This window comes from Elaeis guineensis, chromosome 3 (assembly GCF_000442705.2).
Source record: "Elaeis guineensis isolate ETL-2024a chromosome 3, EG11, whole genome shotgun sequence".
Classification (NCBI taxonomy): domain Eukaryota; kingdom Viridiplantae; phylum Streptophyta; class Magnoliopsida; order Arecales; family Arecaceae; genus Elaeis; species Elaeis guineensis.
Genome location: NC_025995.2, coordinates 114,646,574 through 114,668,814, shown reverse-complemented (window position 1 = coordinate 114,668,814; position 22,241 = coordinate 114,646,574). Strand labels below are relative to the sequence as shown.

Below are 22,241 nucleotides of genomic sequence, written 5' to 3'. Positions count from 1 at the left end.
CTCCGCATCCTGTGGTGACCACGGAGGCGCAAATCGTGGCGATTGTGCGGCAGATGACTGTACTGACGGATGCAGTCAAGAGCCTTCAACAACAACCAACCCGGTTGCCGCACTCGCCGGTGGGGCAACCGACGGCGCACCCGATGCCGTCCAGGAGCAGCCGCCGATGCCCGCATCGGTCTCCGTCTCCTCCTCAGGAGCAGCCATCACAGCACTCCCACCGAGAGGAGGAGAGGCGGCCACGGCGTGACACCCACCAGTCTCGACGACCCTCTCCTTCCCAGTTGGAACGAGCAAGGAAGGAGAAGCGACCGCGGACACCGTCCGCCTCCCCCTCAGATTCGTCGGGAGACTCGACCCCCGGGGTCTCCCAGCACCGACGAGCCGACGACTACGAACGTAGGTTCGAAGAAATCGACCGTCGGCTTGCCCAGCTCCAGGTGGACGGACAGAAGTCTTCGAACGACGTCGACTTCCAGACCGCCCAACCTCTCTCCCGACTCATCCTCGACGAGCCAATCTCTAGTCGGTTCAAGATACCTCATGTGGAGCCCTACGACGGCTCCACCGACCCAGTTGACCATCTGGTGAGCTACAAGGCTCTCATGACGATCCAGGGGGCAACCGATGCCCTTCTCTGCATCGACTCCCCCGCCACACTCCGCAAGGCCGCTAGGGCCTGGTACTCCGGCCTCCACTTAGGAAGCATCCACTCCTTCGGACAGCTCGAACATGCTTTCGTGGCCCATTTCAGCACCAGTCGGAAGCCACCACGAACCTCGGACAGTCTTTTTTCCCTCAAGCAGGAAGAAAATGAGATGCTCCAACACTTCGTGACGCGATTCAACGCAGCCACGCTTGAGGTTCGGGACCTCAACGAAGATATGGCTATCCCAGCCATGAAGAGGGGGTTAAGGGGGTCCTGATTTACATACTCCTTAGGCAAGACCCTCCACCGGACATACGTCAAACTGCTGGAGCGCACGTACAAATACATGCACGCAGATGAAGGAGCTTTCGACCGGCGTCTGACCGAGATCAAGGGCCCGAAGGAGAAGCGAAAGAAAGGTCGGGCTCCTGTCGAGCCTAGCAGGCTCCCGACTGACAAACAGATCTCACCCCAGCGATGGAGCTCGAGATCACCTCGACGGTGAAGTCCGAGGTCGATGCGTCACAGGTATGACTCCTATACTCCTCTCTTTGCTCCTCGTGCGCAGATTTTGATGGAGATCGAAGGAGAGGAATATCTACGACGGCCTCTGCCTTTGAAGGCAAAGGGCCTCGACCGATGAAAGTACTGTCGATTTCATCGGGGCCACGGCCACAACACCGAGCAGTGCATCCAACTTAAAGATGAAATCGAGGCCCTCATATGCCGAGGGTATCTCGAAAAATTTCGAAAGAACCCGCCGACTCGACCCATCCCCGACCGACGACCCCAACCGACTGAGGAGGTAGCGAACAATCAGCCCACGGTCGGGGTCATCAACATGATCTCCAAACGACTGGATCGGGGGACGACCACTGGAGGGGAGTCAACGAAGAAGCTGCTCCAAGATGATGTAATCACTTTTACAGATGAAGATGCTCGGAGAATCCAAATTCTCCATGACGACGCTGTTGTTGTCTCGGCGACAATAGCGAATTATGATGTAAGAAGGATTTTTGTTGACAATGGAAGTTCGACTAATATTTTGTTTTACTCGACCTTCTCTCGAATGTGACTGTCGGCTGATCGGCTCGAGAGAGTCTCCACATCCCTGGTGGGTTTCATCGGGGAAGCTGTCACAGTGGAAGGAAAAATTACTCTTCCCGTAACAGCTGAAATTGGACCGCGACAAAGCACCATCCATCTGACCTTTGCGATCGTCCAAGTGCCTTCAGCCTACAACGCCATACTTGGAAGATCCAAACTAAACACCCTCAAAGCAATAGTCTCGACCTACCACCTGCTGGTTCGGTTTCCGACCAAAAATAGAGTCAGGGAGATGCGCGGGGATCAACAGCTCGCTCGGCGATGCTTCCAAATCTCTGCCCGAAGTAACGAAACAAAAGACTCCCTGACGGCCGACAAGTTGGACCAGCGGGGAAAGGAAGAATGGGGCGAACCGGCCGAACAGTTGGTTTCCGTCCCGATAGCGGAGAATCCCGAACGAGTGGTCTGGGTCGGATCCCAATGACCTGACCCTGAGCAACGGCAGCTAATAGAGCTGTTGAGGGCCAATGCCGACGTATTCGCTTGGTCGGTAGTGGATATGTCCAGCATCCCCCCAGAGACGATGACTCACCGACTCAACATCGACCTTGGAATGAGACCGGTGAGGCAGAAGAAGCGGTCTTTCGCTCCTGAAAGACAGAAGACCATCGACGAGGAAGTGGACAAGCTACTCGAGGCGGGCTTCATCAGAGAAACCACGTACCTCGATTGGCTCGCCAATATTGTCATGATGAAAAAAGCCAACGGGAGGTGGAGGATCTGCATCGACTATACCAACCTAAATCGTGCCTGCCCGAAGGATAGCTTCCCACTCTCAAAAATCGATCAGCTGGTAGACGCGACGTCCGGCCATCGACTGCTCAGCTTCATGGACGCCTTCGCCGAATACAATCAGATCCGGATGGTGTCCGAAGATAAGGAGTACACAGTCTTCATGACCGCCAAGGGCCTTTACTGCTACAGAGTAATGCCCTTCGGACTGAAAAATACCGGAGCCACCTACCAGCGACTCGTCAATAAGATCTTCAAAGACCAAATCGGGTGCAATATGAAGGTGTACATGGATGACATACTGGTGAAGAGCGCGCAGACTTCAGATCATGTCCAAGACCTCGAAAAAACTTTTCGCACCCTTTGACGACATCGGATGAGGTTGAATCCGACTAAGTACACCTTCGGGGTGACTTCGAAGAAGTTTCTCGGGTTTTTCGTTTCTCAACGAGAAATTGAGGCTAACCCTAAGAAGATAAAGGCAATCATCGACATGCGGCATCCGAGCACCAAAAAAGAAGTACAGCAGCTTAACGGAAGGATCATCGCGCTCAACCGATTCATCTCTCGGTCGGCAGAGAGATGCCTCCCATTCTTCAAAACCCTGAGGCAGGCGAAGGACTTCTCTTAGCCGGATGAGTGCCGGCAGGCCTTCGAGGATCTGAAAAGATATCTGGCCTCCCCGCCACTACTTGTAAAGCCGGAAGTCGAAGAAATGCTGTACCTCTACTTGGCAACCTCCCCAGAAGTGGTTAGCTCGGTGCTCGTCTGGGAGAACGAGAGCCGAATTCACCAACCCATATACTACACCAGCAAAGTGCTCCACGAAGCTGAAGCTCGGTACTCAAAGACGGAGAAAATAATATTCGCCTTGATCGTGTCTGCACAACGACTCCGTCCGTATTTTCAAGCGCACGCTATCGTGGTCCTCACCGACCAGCCTCTGAGAGCGATTTTGCGTCGCCCTGATACATCGGAACGACTGACGAAATGGACGGTGAGACTGAGTGAGTTCGACATTCAGTACCGACCGCGACCTGTCTTGAAAGCTCAGATCTTGATCGACTTTATTGCGGAGTGTCCGACAACCGACCAAAGATCGGAAGACAGGAGCTCCAAAGAGGCTGTAATCTCCGAACCTGACCCCGGGTCCACCTGGGTGTTGCACATCGATGGAGCTTCCAACGCTCGAGAGAGTGGGGCCGGGTTCCTGCTCACCAACTCAGAGGGAGTGGTTACCGAGTACGCCCTCCGGTTTGACTTCAAAGCCTCCAATAATCAAGCCGAGTATGAAGCGCTCCTCGCTAGTTTGAGAGTAGTAAAGGAGTTCGGGATCGATAGCCTCAGAGTCTTCTCCGACTTCCAGCTGATCGTGGGACAAGTCAAAGGCGAATTTGAGGCGCGAGACCCGACCATAGCAAAATATTTTCGAAAGGTGAGAGACCTCATGTCACGCCTTAAGTATTTCGAGATCTCCCACATTTTCAAGTCGGAGAACGCTCGGGCCGATGCACTCTCCACGCTTGCGACATCAGCCTACGATGCCTTGGGTCGGACATTTATGGAGAGTCTCGAGCAGTCGAGCATCGACAGGGCCGAGGAGGTACTGCAACTGATGGCCGAGCCAAACTGGATGGATTCGATCGTTCAGTATCTGACCGACGGAACCAGCCCTAAAGACCCCGCGGAAGCCAAACGACTCTGATGGGTGGCCTCCCAATACGTAATGATGGATGACCGACTCTACAAAAGATCGTTCTCCCTTCTCTTGCTGAGGTGCCTGGGACCGACTGACGCGGACTACGCTCTCAGACAAGTACATGAAGGGATCTGCGGAAATCACTTGGGGGGCAAATCTTTGGCCTACAAAGTCCTACGGCGGGGTTACTACTAGCCCACCATAAGAAAGGATGTGGCTGAGTTGGTTCGGAGGTATGAACCATGTCAGAGGTACGCTAACATACAACACCGACCAGCCAACCAAATCACTCCCATTGTCGTCCCGTGGCCCTTCGCCCAGTGGGGAATCGACATACTCGGTCCTTTCCCTCCGACGTCTGGTCAAAGAAAGTTCATGGTCGTCGCAATCGACTACTTCACTAAGTGGGTAGAAGCCAAACCTCTGGTACAAATCACCGAGCAAAAGATGGAAGACTTCATCCAGAAGTCCATCATCTTCAGGTTCGGACTACCGCACACCATTATCACCGACAATGGACGATAATTCGACAACCGAGACTTCCGAGAGTTCTGTGCGAGATTTCATATCACGCACAGACTGATCTCGGTCGGACACCCACAATCCAACGGCGAGGTCGAAGTGACCAACCGAACCATTCTGCATGGACTAAAGATCCGATTGAACGAAGCCAAAGGCCTCTGGGTCGAGAAATTAAATTCCGTCCTGTGGGCGTATCGAACGACACCCCGTATCCCGACTGGAGAATCTCCTTTCAGCTTGGCCTATGGGACGGAGGTGATGATCCTGCTCGAGATTGGGCTACCATCGACTAGAGTCGAGCAATACTGCGAGTCGGGCAACTCCGAGTGTCGGAGAGCCGACTTAGACCTCCTACCCGAACTCTGACGAGAGGCTCAATTCCGCATGGCTTCCTACTGATAAAGAGTGGCCCGATACTACAATGCTAAGGTTAAGTCGAAGTTTTTCAGGCCCGGAGATCTGGTCTTAAGAAAGGCGGGAGTTTCGAAGCCTCTAGACCAAGAAAAATTGACTCCGAACTGGGAAGGACCCTACAAGATAGTGGACACCTACAGGCCGGGAGCCTACCGATTGGAGACTCTAGAAGGAATGACCATTTTTCGAACTTGGAATGCCGACAACCTGAGATTGTACTACCAGTGAACCCTGTGTACCCTCGTTCAGAATACAAACTCAGTTTCAAAACCCCAGAGTCTAGAATCTCGGCCCTCCGATTGTGGGCCAACGCTCACCAGTAGTACGAGCCCCGACGCCCCGACCTGGACCCGACGTTCCGTCAGGAATCTACGATGACACGTCGGACTCTTACGAGGACCGACTTATTTACGCTGGTGGAAGGCCGGCGATGGCGATGAAACCCCCTTAAGTTGAAGCCACGCTCCTTCCATGATCAACTCTCGAGCAAGACGACTGGCTAACTTGCCGACTTGGCTCCGGCCAAGAAAGGCAAAATGCCAACGTGACCAACGTTGCGTTCGCGACATACCGACCAGATCACGATCGATCGAAGGGTATTCGGCTTACCACTATTTATCACACGTCGCGACGCTTACATCCGACAAAACACCGGGCAACGGATGACCGACTTATCATCACCAAATGCATCAAACACTACTCAACTATCAGACTCTACGGGATGATCGGGTCAAAGACGACACCCGACTCGACAAGTATGTCCGACTCAGGTTCGGGCGACGGATGCTCGACTTAAACTCTCAACTGTCGGATCATACGACAGTGGGGACGTTGACTTAAAATCGAAGCTCGCTCTGCCTTTACCGTGGTGCGCACTACCAACTGTCTCGGTTAGCTATCCGGAATCTTATCGAACGTCCTAGCTAGGTACGTCGGGCCTACGACTCATACGCTCGAGGGCGTTTCGGCGAAACATACATTCCAAGATACATTTCAGGATACATTAAGAAAAATAAAAAGTTGAAAAGTTTTCAATTTCATTCAAACATGAACTGAGTTTATAAAATTGGACCGAAGCCCGATTATAAGTACGCTAAATAAAAGCAAAAACAAAAGATGCTCCGACTACTCGCCGGAGTCGGCTTCCTCTATCGAGAGAAGTTCGGGGGCGATCAGCGTGTCCACACGGGCCGAAGTAGCATCGGGGGTCGGAGCCGCCTCGCCTTCGGCAACCTGGTCCGGGACGGCTTCCTCCATGGCAGTGTGATCTCCCGACAACGGATCGGCCACTTCTTTCATGACTTGGTCCTCCGACCCTGGGGGAACGACGCTACTGAGATCAAGCTCCGGATACAGACCCTGGACTGCACCCCGGGTGTCCTCGTACCCCACTCGGTATGAGATGAAACCGCTCTCCAAGAGCTCCTCCCGATATTCGTCGGAGCCGCGGAAGTCCTCCACGGCCCGACTTATTGCCTCTTTCGCCGACTCTGCCTCCGCCCTCGTTATGTCTGCATCGACTTGAGCGGAGGATAAATTCTCCTCGATCTTGGTGAGATTTTCCAAACTTATCTAGAGCTGCTCGCATTCGGCTTTGAGTTCACCGACGTAGTCATCCCGCTCGCGGCACAGCCGGCGAAGGGTGCAGGACTTTCGTTTGGCTTCCTCGCGAGCCGACTGCAGCTCGACCCCCGAGGCAGCCAGGGCATTGGTAAGGCGGGAGACCTCCTCGGTAAGGTGGGAGATCTCCTCTTCGAGCCGGGCCTCACGGTCGACCGATTGTTTCAGCTGCTCGACCATTATCGCCTTCTTGGCCTCGACGGCCGTGGCCCTATCCTTCCAAGCCACCCGGAGATCACTGAACCTCCGATATCCGACCTCCAGCTCGGACATATTGTAGATTAGCTGCAAATAACGGACCGACTGTCAGAAGACCAAACTGATAGAAAGCAACGACGAAAATGAAAAGTGAAGGAGAGAGGCTCACCCAGATCATGATCGGGTAGAAGGAAGAAAGCATGTCGGACACCCGCTGATTCTTCATGATCTCATGGTCGGCCGGAAGGATAGTCGCCTGGCATAACCTCCTGGCCAAATCATGGTTGGCCAGGGCCGATGCTCCTTCGGGAAGCTGGGCGTCAGACAACGCGCCACGGTCGGCTGACCTTCTGTCGTCTCCTGGCACCATCGGGGCCTTCCCTCATTCGGACACCCAGGCCCTGACGTCAGAAAAAGAAGGGAGGCTCGAGCCCGACTGGGTCCCTCTCGAGGCCGTGACGGCCACCGACGCAGGTCGTTCGGGCTCGCGTGTCTCTGTCCGAACCTCTTCAGCCAGCTGTGCAGCCGACACATCTTCGACTGCTTCCTCGACCGCCCGTTCCTCGGACGGGGCTGCTCCTTCGACCGCCTGTTCCTCGGATGGGGCTTCGGGAGGCACCGACAGCGCAATGATCGGCTCACGATCCGATGCTCGTTCGGAGTCGGACTGCGCTCCCGTCGCCGCAGGCTCGCTCGGCAGTGCTACCTGAGGCCTTTTGGGAGGCCGCGATAGTTCAACTCCGTGCGCTGGCCTCTTCCGCGTCGCATGTTGCCGAACATCGGCTTCCGTCAGCCTCACCCTCGACGGCATGCCTGTAATTTCAATAGAGGATCAGCACCAGCCCAAAAAAAAAAAAGAATGACAGACCGAGATGTACCTAGACAAGGAACCGAGCTCAGACCGGCATCGTACAGAGCTTGCTCGATGACGAGCTCCCTCTGCTTCGGCACCGAGATGTCCTTCAGATGGTGAAAATCCTCTCGATTTTCGTCCTCCACCCGACTGTTCTCATTCGGCTAAATTCGAGGGTCCCCCCAGCGGGAAGAGAACCCCCAAGAAAGCGGAGAAGAAGCAAAGAAGAACCGGTTCTTCCATCCAAGGATTGACGATGGAAATGATTGACGATGGAAGATCAGTGATGAAGGAAAGACCCTTTCGAGGGTTGAAAAACCACCACCTTCGGGCTTTAGGGTGGGGTCAGAGAACAAAGAATGCTCGGAAGAGAGAAATACGAGGATTGGTCGGCAAAAGTCGACACAACAAGGCAAAACTGACTATCAGCCGGACTGAGTTCGGTGCCAGTTGCGCCGGACAAAGTCCGTAATAATCCAAGATGTTTCGAACAAACTCCAAAACCGAAAAACGAAGATCGGCCCGGAGGTCCTCAATATAGAAAGTCACCTGGCCCAGGGGTGAGTTGTTAACCCGACCGTCGGCCCCAGAGGCGAACAGCCGAAATTGCTTCGGGATGCTGTACTGCTCCCGGAGCCGATCGACGTTCGACCCCGAAAGTGAAGAAACCTCCACCTCCAGGGTCGATCGAGAATCATCGGTCGGGTTCCCCGACTGACTTCCTCGTGGGGAGGTTCTAGCCATGATGCTAGAACCAAGGTCGAAGGATGAAGAAGAAGAAGAAGGAAGAAAATTTCAAGGAAGCAAAGAAAAAATGAGGAGACAAAGACAAAGGCTTCGAGAAAACTTTTCAAGGAGGAAGGCAGGGACAACTACCTGAGACAAGAGGGACCACTCGATCAGAGTCTCGGCAACAGGATACGAAAAGTGGAGTTATGGACGCAGGTGACCCTACATATATAGTGCCCCTCGACGATCGGAATGAGGGCACGCCCAACGAGGGTCTCCCAGATTCTGACACGTGGCAGCATCTGGGCCTTCCTTCGGTTCGACGATTCGACGCACCTGCCCCAGATCAAGCCACGTCACCTCCCTCCGCTTGAACGGATTCGACCCAATGGCACCCTGCCACATGGTGGAAGAACCGCGCCTCAGGATTCACTAACCGACGGTGGTTTGTACTCCCAAGGAGATGACAGAAATGGCGGTTCCTGTTCCCAATGGGACGTCTGACACCGATGGGACGCCTGACACCAATAGGACATCTGACGCCGGACCGATCATTGGTACGATCGTCAGAGTCGGAGCATGATGCGATGGATATCCACTCCTTTCATCCGAAGCCATCACCCACGCGAAGACGCTGGCCAGCATGACATCTGACTCAGGAGTGGGGGGGCAACTGTTGGGACATACCGACCGACCCCTTTCACACCGACTCATCCTTGGGCCTGTCCGACCGACGCCCGACTCTACCGACCGTACCGACCGACGACTGCCGACACCATCCGACCGAAGGTATGTCGGTCAGGCAGACCCATTCCGTTTCCGACTAGCCGAATAGCGGAGCCCGACTCTACCGACTTCCGCCATGCGCCAGACCAGCCGATGGTGTCTCCGGATCTTCGTCCAACATCCCGCAACCAAATGCCGACGTACGGTCGGTCGGTTCCCCCAAACGTCGTACGACTGCTGTGGGCCGCTGTCCTGACAAGGGCGTGCGGCGTAGCCGCCCTGAGGCATTGTCCTGCCAAGGACATAGATTAATCCCAGCGATTTGACAGCCCACGGTGATTTGACAGTCCACGACGACTCTGACAGCCTCCGACGATTTGACAACTTCCTCAGTTATCTGCGCCATTAATGGCAGCACCACGCCGCGCTCTACTATAAAACGGAGAAGGCAACAGTACTGCAGAGGTTCTTTCGAAGCCCCTGGACTCTCTCTCTCTCTCTAACTCTCTCACTGAATCTCCCTGATTCTTTTCTACTGTTGTCTAGTCTTCTCTCTAACTTGACCGTCGGAGGATCTCCGCCGGAGGCATCTCCGATCAGTGTGGACTTCTCTTGCAGGTGCTCGTTCCCGACGACCAGATGACGAAGGAATTGACCGCAACAATCAGCATACTGAACTCATCTTTTAAGTGAATTCCAGTATCACTAGAGAATCTGCGGCAATTTTTTGGTATCAAGGGAATCTGAGGCAATTGACATCAAGTTGCCGGGCATCCAAACAAACCCTCAGAAGGCTACATGTTTGCTTATCAAAAGAGGGGAAAACAAAATGCCTTTTCCTTTAGAAAAAGAAGATGAAGAAGACAAAAAAAAAAAAATCCACGGTTAGGATGATTACCTTCCAAGACCACATGTTTGTCCATTATCACCTGAATTTAGACCAGCCCCTGTTGTCCCTCGCGAGCAAATTAAAATACAGAAAAATTAGCAACCAAATTCACAACTGATGCCCTAAACCAAAATCATTACTGAGCATTACAAGGTATCCAAGTTTTAGAGCTATTACTGCTGAGACAGCAATATCTTCCTGATCAAAAAATGGAACTAACTGAAATAAGTCCGAAGAAAGAGATTTGCAGTACAACTACGAAATTTCTCTTTATCTTTATTTTCCCTTTGGTGGCAACAAACCCACCAATACACCTCAGCCAGCGCTCATGATATGACAACAAAATCAGTCCCAGGAAGCAAAAAACAACAAGATTATCTATTGTTGGTACTATCAGAGATGTTCAGCGGTTCTCCTTGCTTTTTGGAACTTCCGCTGCATGGCTCTGTCCAACCAATGAAAACTTCTTCACTTTCTGGACAAAAGAAAAAAATATATAGATATAAGCAAACATATAGTTCAATTAATAGCAAAACTGGAAAAACATAAGTTTGGATTAAAGAATCAGCAACACACGGTAAATTAATTTGCACCATATAATGTAAATGTATAAAGCTAAAAAAAAAATCATGGAGAAGTTCACTAAAGAAAAAGCATTCATGTTTATCATATCAGATTCACGTGTCAATTAAATCAACACCATTTGCAGTGTAAAATAAGAAAAAGAAATGACTGGTGCTTGGAGTATCAAGGCATCAATTTTGAATTTCTCCAACCACAAGCCATAGTAATTTTAAGGATGAATCACCAAATCTAATATATATATATATATATATATAAAACGGAGGCTTCTGCGTTGGCAGAGCCTCCGTTTGGCGTGTGTAGTGGACGCGGGGCTGGACAAGATCGAGCTCGCAGACCTTTTGGCTAACCTGATCAGCAAGGTCGACGGTGGAGTGGATGGAAGAGATGAGGAGACCAGCATCGGAGCAGGCAAGGTCAAGAAGGTGGGAGGAGCGGTGGAGGGAGAAGAGCTAGCAATCAAGGTTGGGCCGTTGGGCAAGGAGAGATTTGAGGCAGACATCGAGGCTGTGCTGCCACCCTCCTCGCCTTCCACCACCACTGGCAATGATGAGTGGAACAACACCTGGAAAATGGCTTGCCTCCCGGAGTACCCCTCCACCAGAGATTGCACCCCATAGGAGCCCAACCCTACCTCCCCAGCCGCCATCACCACCAACCTCCCCTCGGACATCGATGCCAAGGCCTTTGTCACCAAGATGGATGAGCGACGGAGCGAGAGGCAAGCCGCCAAGAAGCTCCAGCAAGGGGGTACCGCCTTAGAGCAGGTCAAGAAGAATAGCAAAAAGGCCGGAGATGATTATAGGGTCCGAAAGTAGAGGATTCATGCCGGGCTTTGGATGAAGGAGATCAAGAAGATGGAGGTAAAGCTGGGGGACTCCAATCCCAATGATGACATCAACCGCCTTCTTGATTCCTGCTTTGAGTAAGTGCTCTGAAACCAAAAATAAGTTTTGGATTTGATGGTTATTGGCATTTGTCTCACTTGTGATGAAGTTTCAAGAATTGGATTCTGAGTGATGAAGTTCTGTGGCCTTAAGATTGCCGCTTATGGCTACTTGTATATTTTCAAGATATAATTTTGATTCAACAACTAAAGAAGAGAATTGAAGGTTTTGTTAGGATTTTATATTGTCAGAGAAATTAAATTTTAGGTGACTCTATGTACTCTTTCTCTCAAAAAAAAGTTGTTTTGTTCAAACAATGAATGATTGATTTTATGTTTTTATTTTGGGCTTATAGTTGTTAGAAAAATTAAATCCTAGCAATTTTTGGTGAAGTAGGATACAGAAGAATATATTAAATTTTAAGTATTCAGAAGAGATTAATGTTGGAGTATGCATTAACGCATAGTATAGAGATTGCAGAACAAGTGAAGTTTTTATGTTTAATCCCTACTGTCTTTTGATTGACTTTTCTTTGTCTTTCTGTCAGATTAACTTTGAACAAATAAATGATTTTTTCTATGTTCCCCCGGTGCTTCCTATGTTTTTTCCATTCTTAGAAGTCTCAATCGGGTGGGAGGCTTAGAGCAGCTGAATAGGGAAGTTTAGACAATGGAAAAGGTCTTACCTTTTAATTTTTTCAATCTTTCCTTCGTTTTCGTTTATTTTTCCTATGTTTCCCCCCAGTGCTTCCTCTATTTTTTTCCATTCAAGAGTCTCAATCGAGTAAGAGGATTGGAGCTGCCCAATAGGGAAATGATGGATTTAGGAAGGAGCTTTGTGGAATCAGAATCGTCGGATCTTCACAAAATTATCCGATAGCTTATAATGCACGCTACGCACAAAATACATTTTTTTTAAAATTATTTTAACTATTTTTAAAAAGCATATAAAATATATATAACAAAATCGATAAATAAAATCAAATATTGTTTTAAAAAAATCGCATCCCATGCATCGCTAGGGTTATAAGCTAGTTGTAATAATATTTCTCACTTAATTGCACCAAAACAAGTTTCTGGTTACCAAATAATGGGTATGATTATAATTAAACAAGCTTGATTAATGAGTCACCAAGTCCCCTCAACTATCTACTAAAAAGAACTGCAGTGGCAAACTCATGACAACAACTTGCTGAGAATGAGCACTTCACTTTCTCTGCTCCAATAATCCCTGCTTAGTGTCATCAACAATCTATCTTCATGTTCTGTAACTTTATCAAATTACACATATAAGAAAACAGCCAATTCCATGCATGAAGCAAAATATAGAACATGAAACATAATTTTGCTCTTTTTATCGGCTTAGCTTGGTTTCATCTCATGACACTGAGGAGGCAATATCTTCAAAATGTTCCTGTTCCCAACTACTGTTATTATATCAGCCTAAAACGATTATCAGACTTGCCAAAAACAATAAGCATTCACAACCACGCCAGTAGGTGATTGGAAGAATGTCAACTTCATCTAAGTCTGGAATGAATAGGTTAACTCAAGCAGCCTCCTCACACTAGAAGCACTTAATTTAGTCTTATTAATTAAGAGACAGCTAGAGAGCCTGCATTTCCTCAAGTAATATGAAAATGATCGCTGGTATGCTATGAAGTCCACTGAATTTTATGCATCTTAACCTACAGTCAGCAATAATAAAAGTTCTAGATGTTGAGGGAAAAAAATTATGCATCATAAATGCATCAAGGACATTTAGTGATAAGTCAAGTGAGACATAGCAAATACCAGAGTTACAAGAGTTAATGGTCACCAAAAATTGACCAAACAGGGGGAAGTTAGGATTATGAGAGATAAACCCCCCAGGGAAGGACATTAGACGACTTGGGATAAGGTTTCCCATACAAAGAGTATCAGGCAATGATCCTTGATGGAAAGAAGAGGATGGGTTTATCATATAAGCACAAATGGTAACATTTTACTCATATAATAAAGATAATGATTCCAAGTACAACGTAAGAAAGAGTGCACATAATATGAACAATCAAGTAAAAAGAACTGAACATCACTAATAAGCAAGGATGCACAAAAATATCTTAACTATAAGCTAGAATGCAAAAAAAGTTTCATATTTTGGCGACAAGTAGCATTTTTCCAAAGTTCATCAGATGAATACTCAATAATAATCTTTACACATTCACTTTTGGCCAAAATGACAAACATATAAAGCACATAACTGTAATGCATCAGCATAAAACCACTGGGACAAAGGACTCAGGTGACAGGATTAGTTCAGTTATGACTATTACAACAAAAATGATACCAGTAGGAGAGAATGGAGCAAAAGGATCTAGCAAGTAGCAACCATATTGAAATTGTACTTTGGAAAGAATATTACATGCGGTCAGGTGCTGGTAGCTTTAACCAAGACACGTTGAATCCTATTCTACAAATATGCACGATATAGGGCTTAAATACTGAACCTACATCAAGAGCAATGGCACCCCCACCCCGTCAACTAATATCACAAACAAATTTACTATACTAGAAGCAGAACACAATGGATTAGCAGAGTGAGCTTGTGCTATGAAATGATTTTTCAAAACCTCTTCTTTGATGAGGGACCATTATTTATAGCTTTGAAATGTGGAGGAGAGGTGATGGTCATCGACTTCCCATGTTTACGTAATGTTCCAGGGAAAGGCTGAGAGCTTCAACCAAAACATATTGAATCCACCTTTGAACTCTTTGGGTAACAATTTCCCATATGTTGCGACTTTCAGAGACAAGCTGCTTTCCCAACAGCTACTTTTCAACAAATGTTAGACATAGGTTAAAATTTGATGATATCTTTTAATTTTCAATTGTGAGGAAACAGTTTCACAAACAGCCTTTTTTTTTTTTACCAACGTTTAGCCTCGCAATGAAATTTCCTATCATCTCTTTATTTCAGTTTATCAGTTCTGGCATGACATATGTGGGAGAAAGCACGCCCAAGCACCCAGAGGTTAATCAGCTATTTTCTTATCATCCATGAACAAAAAATTGGGAACATCAATCTTCTATTGGCACAGGTAATAGAAATAATGAGACTACTAATAAGCATGGCTTTAATGGGTTACTTAAAGGAGCACATTCGTCCCTAGACTTTCCCCTATACGCTTGATCAACTAAATACCAAAACACTGCAGGGACTAAGAACATCAATTCCACCAATAAGCTACTAATCCAAACAACCATGAACACAACTAAGCTACATTTCGAATCTTATAGATCATTTTCAAGTTTCGACTCCTTAATTATCTATCCCTTGCATCACTGAGATGCAGATGTGCAGTAACAATAACATATCTTTTAATGCAGAAACACAGATGTCTATAGATCCATAGAGCAACACAGCTCGATTTTAGACAAAACCCTAGATTACCTGATCGTCCCAACTCTCTCTCCAATACTAGCAAGCCACTATTTTATCGGAAAGAACATCAGAAAAATCCTTAAAACATTAAAGAAAACAAAGAAAAATCCATGTAACGAATTACTTCAATTACTTTGCATCAAAATCATCATTAGATGTCATACGGATTAGCTGGGAAGCGCATTCATGATGTGATAGCATCGGATTAACAAGAAAAGCAGGAACGAGCCAGCCATGGATTCAAATGCACCAAGGAATTTCGCAAGAAAAAAAAAAAAAAGCATGATACAACTTGTTGAACCACGATAAAAGAAGCCGCAAATAAACATCGATTCGGCTAAAGAATATTCGTACTAAAAATAATCAAGAGAAAGTTCGACTGAGACCTTTTCGAGCACGCAATTCCGCAGGGCGTCCAAGAAGCGGAGGCACTTCTCCCGATCGAATGGCGATTCGATGGTGCAGTTGAGCAGATCCAGGGCTTCCTTCGCGCAGACGGGTTGGGGCGTCGTCGATGACTCCATGACTAAAGACTTCACGACGAACGGCAGTGAGGAAGAGATAATCAAAGAAGAAATGAGATCCAAATAGACGATCGAAGGGAAATGGGGTGAAAAGATTGGGGAGTGGCCTCTGCATACCAAGTCCCGCCTAAGCGCGATTAAGAGGCGGCGGGTGCCGTTTCCAAATTCCAGTGGATGGTAAACTTGGGCCTGCCCGTATTCAAATACCAGTGGATGGTAAACTTGGGGTTGAAGAAAACCAGGGGGCGGTTTGAAGGAAGACCTCAGGTCCCACTCCTGCGCGAGTATGCGGGTCTAGGTGCGCAGCGTCGAGATTTGTCCCAATTGGACAAGTGGATCCTACCGTAGCGCGCCCAGTGGAAACCTATCTATACCATTTCCTGACATCTCAGCGATCATCACAGCAGCGATCAAAGAGGACCCTCAAATTTTGAACCCAAATCTAGAACAGTGTGGTCGCTTAGATGATTAGCAGAAAAAAAATAGACCCAAGTGAACAAACACTGTACAGAAGAAACTGACCAAATCGCTACAAAAACACTTTTAAGTACAAAAAGATCATATACCAGTCAGAAGGAAACGGCCAACGCAAGCTATTACGAGATACGCCAGAGAAGACTAATAACGTGTTAAGACCGATCAGATATTGATATGGTGGATGTTTTGTCTGATCATGATAATAACAGAAGTAGGGCCATCTAGCCAATTCCAGCTCCATTCATCTCAATCATAAATGAATTGAAAGTATGATCATGGAGAATATCAACAGCAATCATATCCACTCAGCCATTATCATATCTTTAAAATGACTATAACTGCAGGATTATGTTAATAGCCATTATTATGCATTATTATAGCCGTTGTTGTGTAATTATTGCACATCACATCATTTCGATGATAACCACTGAATTTTCTTTATAAATAGGGATGAATAAAGAATACTCAAATAAGCCATAAAATAGCTATTACTCTCTCAATTTTTTTTTTCATTATTCTCTAAATTCTGATCGATTTGAACATCAAAGAATCTCCTGCTGGCAAAACTCCAGCAAAAAACTTTATTTTGGATTTGTTTGTCAATTGAGGACTTTGCGATCATGTTTATCGTATCTTGGGTGAAGATCGATCTCACTATCTCCTTGGCCTTATCAATCTTAACCTGACCTCAAAGTTCATCAACAACAGGTATAATTATCAATCTTACAGATGGATTAGGATTTGATTATTCTGACGAATGTGAGTAGTGAAAGGATAGCTATCCGCCAGAGATAGAGGCCAGATATTGGCTATAATTGAGGATAGGTGGTTATATGTACATTGTCTTCTAATATAAATAAGTGAATTGTACTTTGAAAAAAGAGAATCTTCAATACGTCAATAAATAAGATTTATCTTTATTGTTTTTATTTTTTTTTACTTCATATATCTCTTAGATTGCCAACAAGACTCTTGAGTAGCAATAACGGTAAGTTTCTTTAATCATAGTTCTAAGTACGCTCTATCAAATCCTATCAATCTCCTTCCACTACAGATGGTATGATAGTAGTGAAAGTTCTTAAAGGTCAAAACATCTATATCAACCTATACCAAAGTGCATCAAAATTAAAAAAATAAGAAAAATAGTTGGAAGATTGTTTTGATAAGGGATGTATACCATATATACCTATGTTGTACCGATACTTTACTAGAAAACTAGTATCAAAATTGTGGGCCTTGGTTTGGCATACTAGCTTGTACTTGATGCCAACATAATATAGGGATGGTAACAGATCCGGTATAGATCAGATAGGCCATTACGTGTACTTGCCCTATACTCATCTCAAGGTGGGATGGTATGGATAAAGTTAGACAAGTAGATTAGATAGATCAGATTAAGTAAAGTTGCAAAAAATATTTACTGAGCATACAAATCTAACAAATAAAAAGAATATTAAAAAAATCTTGGTATACAACATATTAAATCAAAGATATAGAATATAACAAACTAAAATTTGACAACAATAAAAATATAATAAACAAAATATTATTTTTTAAGGAGTCAAATATCCCTTAATCTAAAAAAGAAATCAATTGAAAAATAAACAACCAAGCATCATAGTATGTAACCATTTATATGTCTAATCTTTCTCACAAGTGAAGCAGCTAAGGCAAACGATACGAAGAAAATTTATAGAAAGTTATATATACATAGATAGATTTAAGATGGATTTTATCATTATTTGTATCTACCTTAGATCTACTATAGATCGAGCAAAATTTGCCCTATTAGGATCAAGCTAGCTGATGGGGATGGCAGTCGGATTGGTATTGTCGGATATCTGATCCATCCCAAATCTTAATAGAATTTGTTTAGCATATCCTAATATAAAATCTGTTTAGATTTGGGACGGATTTGAAATTTTTCTCTTGGGTACCTGCCACCCGAACCTGCTTGTATGTAAATATAAAATCCTAACCGTAGCCAACTTCTAAGCTTCTCTATTGGCCGCTCCAAGCCTCCCAGCAGATTGAGACTCTTCAAGATGGAAAAGACAGAGGGAAAATCGGGAAAAAAAAGAAATATCAAGGAAAACAAAGGGATCGAGGAAAAAATACAAAGATATGACCTTTTTCCGCACAGATTGCTTATTTTTTTCTTTTCCCTTCTTATTTTTTTTATTGCATTCTCTTTCTTTGGAGATCAATGGGAAAAGAGAGCACTTGAGGGAGGAGGGAGGGGTCTCTTAGGATCCAAGCCTCCCACCCAATTGAGACTCTCGAGGACAAAAAAAATAGAGGAAAAACTATGGGAACACAAAGGAAAAATCAAGGATAACAAAGGACATCGGGAAAAATTGAAAGCTAAGACCTTTTCCCACATAGATTGATCATTTTTTTTCATTTTACTTTTTTTTTTCTTTTCATTTCATTCTCTTTCATCGGAGATTTGTGGGAAAGGAGAGTACATAAGAGAGATCAGAGGGTTTCTTAGGTTCTGGGATGGGATTTTGTTGGGGTTGTGGCATTGGTCCCCTGAGGTTTTGAGAGCTTAATCTTAGTAGAAGAAGCATAATATTTTGTAGGGTTTGGAGAATTTTGATAAGAGGATTTTCTTTGACTCGAGTGGGTTCGAGTATCCTACCGATATGCCAATTTTAAATGGGACAGGTTTGGGATTTGTGGTTGATTTCATAATCGAATTTGAGAGAGGTTCGGATAATTAGATTTTAAACGAGTTTAGATATGGGTAGGGCAAAATTTACGGATACCCCATCTGCTGCCATCCAGACAAAAGAAATTGCCATCCTCAACATGGTGGGCAATGGACCAATAGATGTCCTGGTTTCTTTATGGAGAGCTATAACTAGCCAAACTTTTTTATTTTTTAAGAAATTAGTCACACAAAAAATCTTGAACTATTTGTGGATTTTCAATTTTCTCATAAACTTTAATTTAATACAATAATGTCATCAAACTTTTAATTTTTTGCAATTCATACCCTGACTATGAATTTTGTTTAACTATCATGATGGTATGATCACATACTGTTTTGTGGCTTATTAAAAATTATTGATTTATCATTCTCTTGGCAGACACGCAAAAAAAAAAAACTCTAAAATCTTTCTATCTCCTTTTCTCCCCTCTTTTGGTTAGGGTTTCACTTCCTAGTTCCATTACTTGTTCCCATCCAGCTACTAGAGACCAGCGATGGCCATAGGCGAGCAGCAAGAGTGAGAAAAAGAAAAAGAAAAGGAATGGAGAAGTAAAAGACTAACTATTATAGTGTTTTTAATTCCTACAAACCAAAATCCTTCCTTCTTCTCATCCAAAATATAAATAATATAAACAAGAAATTAAGAATAGAAAAAACAAAGTCAGAGAAAAATGACAATAGGTTCCAATCCATTAAATGGGAGCTCTTGAAAGCTGATTTTTTTTTTTTTTTAACTCGACAATCCATGTGACAATATTTAAAGCACATGATGTGGTAACTCATTATAAACATTTCTCTCTTCTTTTTTTTTTTTTTTTAGGATAAGGAACCCTAGAAATCCAAGATAAGAAATGACAAATCCTAACAAGTAAATCCAAGAAAATCTCATACCTTAGTTTGTATCAATCCAATTTCTTGAACTTCTCAATGGATAAAGTGAAAGAAAAGAGCTAATGGTTAAACATGTACTATTCCTCCAAATCAAAATCATTCAACTTTTCTTCCTCAAATCAAAAACTATGATCTCAAGAAATCAAGAAATAGGGAAACAAAGATAGAAAAAAATATAAAAATACTTAGATCTAATCACTTAAACTATCTTTTCTTACATAATCGATCTCCTTCTTAATTTTTTCTTTTTTCTACTATTATCAATTGATTGATGCTTGTCACCAAAGAAAAATACCAGCAAGTAGAATTGAGATTTGGACGGAAATGAAAATTCTAATCCCAATCGAAGAGATGAAAATGAGCGATAGAAACTTATCCACATCATCCTCTTTCACCATATCGCCGTGTGATATTACATGACCACTCCGTTACAGCAGGCAAACAAAATTTACGATCAAGATTTAAATTAAAAAAATTTGATAATTTGATAATTTCTAATTGTACTAAATTAAGGTTAGGAGAAAATTAAAAGCCTCCAAACAATTAGAGATTTTTGACATGATTAATCTTTTTTTAAGTTATGTGCACATAGAAGGAAAGTTTACCCTCATAAAATTGGGTGTGTTAACGTTGTCTCGAGACACCAATTATTTATCGACTTCAAATCCATGACTTGATTTCCGTGTGCTCTAACAGAATGTCGGTCACTCTTCCCCGAATAGAGATCTCAACTACGCAAACAAACCAAATTTCAAATCTCACGACAGAGCGATGATGAATTAAGTTGCTGTCAGATTGATCTGTCCATCGATACTACTTTGATGAATAAGGATTGGATGCCGAAGCATTTTATCTGGCAACATGATATGTTTTAATCCATTTATGTTTGAAAAGTCGAGAGTTTCAGAAGTCAAGCAACAAGAAAAGGAGTATACCACTGTGTGGGAATTCTCATTTCTACTTGTCCGTGCAATAAAAATCCTATTTTTAGAAGAATGCTGTATCCTAATATTTAGGGATTGCCCAATTGAGCGCTTTCGTGATCGTCGGATTTCATCTATCATTCCACAGATAAATTACGAGGGCTTCCAACTAGCACGTATATTTTTATCAAAAAATAGCACCTCTATTCCCTAAAACACACACACACATACACACACACACACACACACACATATATATATATATATAAAAGACTATATGGGATGTCCGAATGTTTTAAGCTCTAACAAATCCCTTATGGTCACCTTTGTTTTGATTAGTGTGTAGGTAAGTCCCCATTAATGAAAGCAAATTCTGGATCTTTAACGCTGTTTGTTACCTTTTGGAAACTTAATCAGGATGGCATTTCAACGCTCACGCGCTGGACACATATGCAAGGGCAAGGAAAATATAGGATTTCTCTCAATATCTTTTTTTTTTTTTTGATATCAAATGAAGTAAAACTTTATTAAAGAAAAGAGTCCACACTTATTATATATGCCTTAAAGATACACGATAATATAGGATTTCTCTCAATACCTGAATAGAGAAATCTCGCTGTGGATGATGCTGATTCAGAAGAAGCACCCTGGTGGGTCAAGCTGCCCGAAGTCCTACATGCATTCCAACTCGATTTAACCGAGTCTAATTCTAGCTGTTTCTTTATAAAGAAAGAGAAAAAGACTTATTTAGTTGGATAAATCGAAGACTCAGTTTAAATTCTACTTTTCGGTTGGGTAAAGCCAATACAACCAATTTAGCAGTTAATGAGTCCACCTCCGTGATTACATCTGAATATACTGAGAGTGCGTTTGATTATATTTTTTAATTTTTAATTTTTAATTTTTTTAAAAATATATTTTTTATTTTTTATTATTAAATAAAAATATAAAAATAAAAAATATATTTGATAACTACATTGATATAAAGCAAAAAGCAATATTTGGAGATGAAAGGTGAAGAGCTTGACGAGAGAGAAAGATTCAGGAAAGGATGGAGAAAGGGATGGAGAGGTGAAGAACTCGATGAGAGAAAAAGATTCAGGCTCTTTAATTTTTGATTTACTGTTTTAGATATGCGGAAGCAAAAAAAAAGCAGAAAAATAAGTTTTGCAAAGTAAAAAATTTTTATTTTATATATAAAATAATTATTTTAATTTTAATTTTTTATGATGTTTCAAATATTATTTTTAAATTTTTAATTTTTAAAAATTTAAAAATTAAAAAAATATTTTTTTAATGACTGATCAAATGTACCATAAATAAATTTTTTTTCTTTAACTTTTGTTTTTCTTCTCCGCACCTACAATAATGTCCTCTTATTGTACGTGTAGACCCCCCCTAACTCAAAGGAGGTAGTCCTTGATAAAAATCGTTGATACAGCAACCAAGATAACAATACAAATTGGCTAAGTAGTATATTTTCAATTTTGCTCCAACATCTCGAGCTTTAATTTGCACAACTAAATAAGCCAACGAACAGCTCCAAATTGCATGGACTGAGATTGTGTATACTCAGAGGACTCTGTACATGAATCATATTGCCATTGAGGATAATTTTGTTATGATGATGTCCTGAACTTAGTAATATATGCACGAAGCTGTTTCTCATCATATTTTATA

At 44.0% G+C, this 22,241-nt stretch overlaps 1 long non-coding RNA gene across 1 annotated transcript; it reads right to left on the bottom strand.

The window, feature by feature from the left end:
- Positions 1-10,148: 10,148 nt before the first annotated feature.
- Positions 10,149-11,533, bottom strand: LOC105040739 (uncharacterized). The gene is made up of 2 exons (XR_831239.4): positions 11,059-11,533; positions 10,149-10,613 (listed from the first exon to the last, which is right to left on the bottom strand). It is a non-coding gene; the product is annotated as an uncharacterized lncRNA (long non-coding RNA).
- Positions 11,534-22,241: the final 10,708 nt, after the last annotated feature.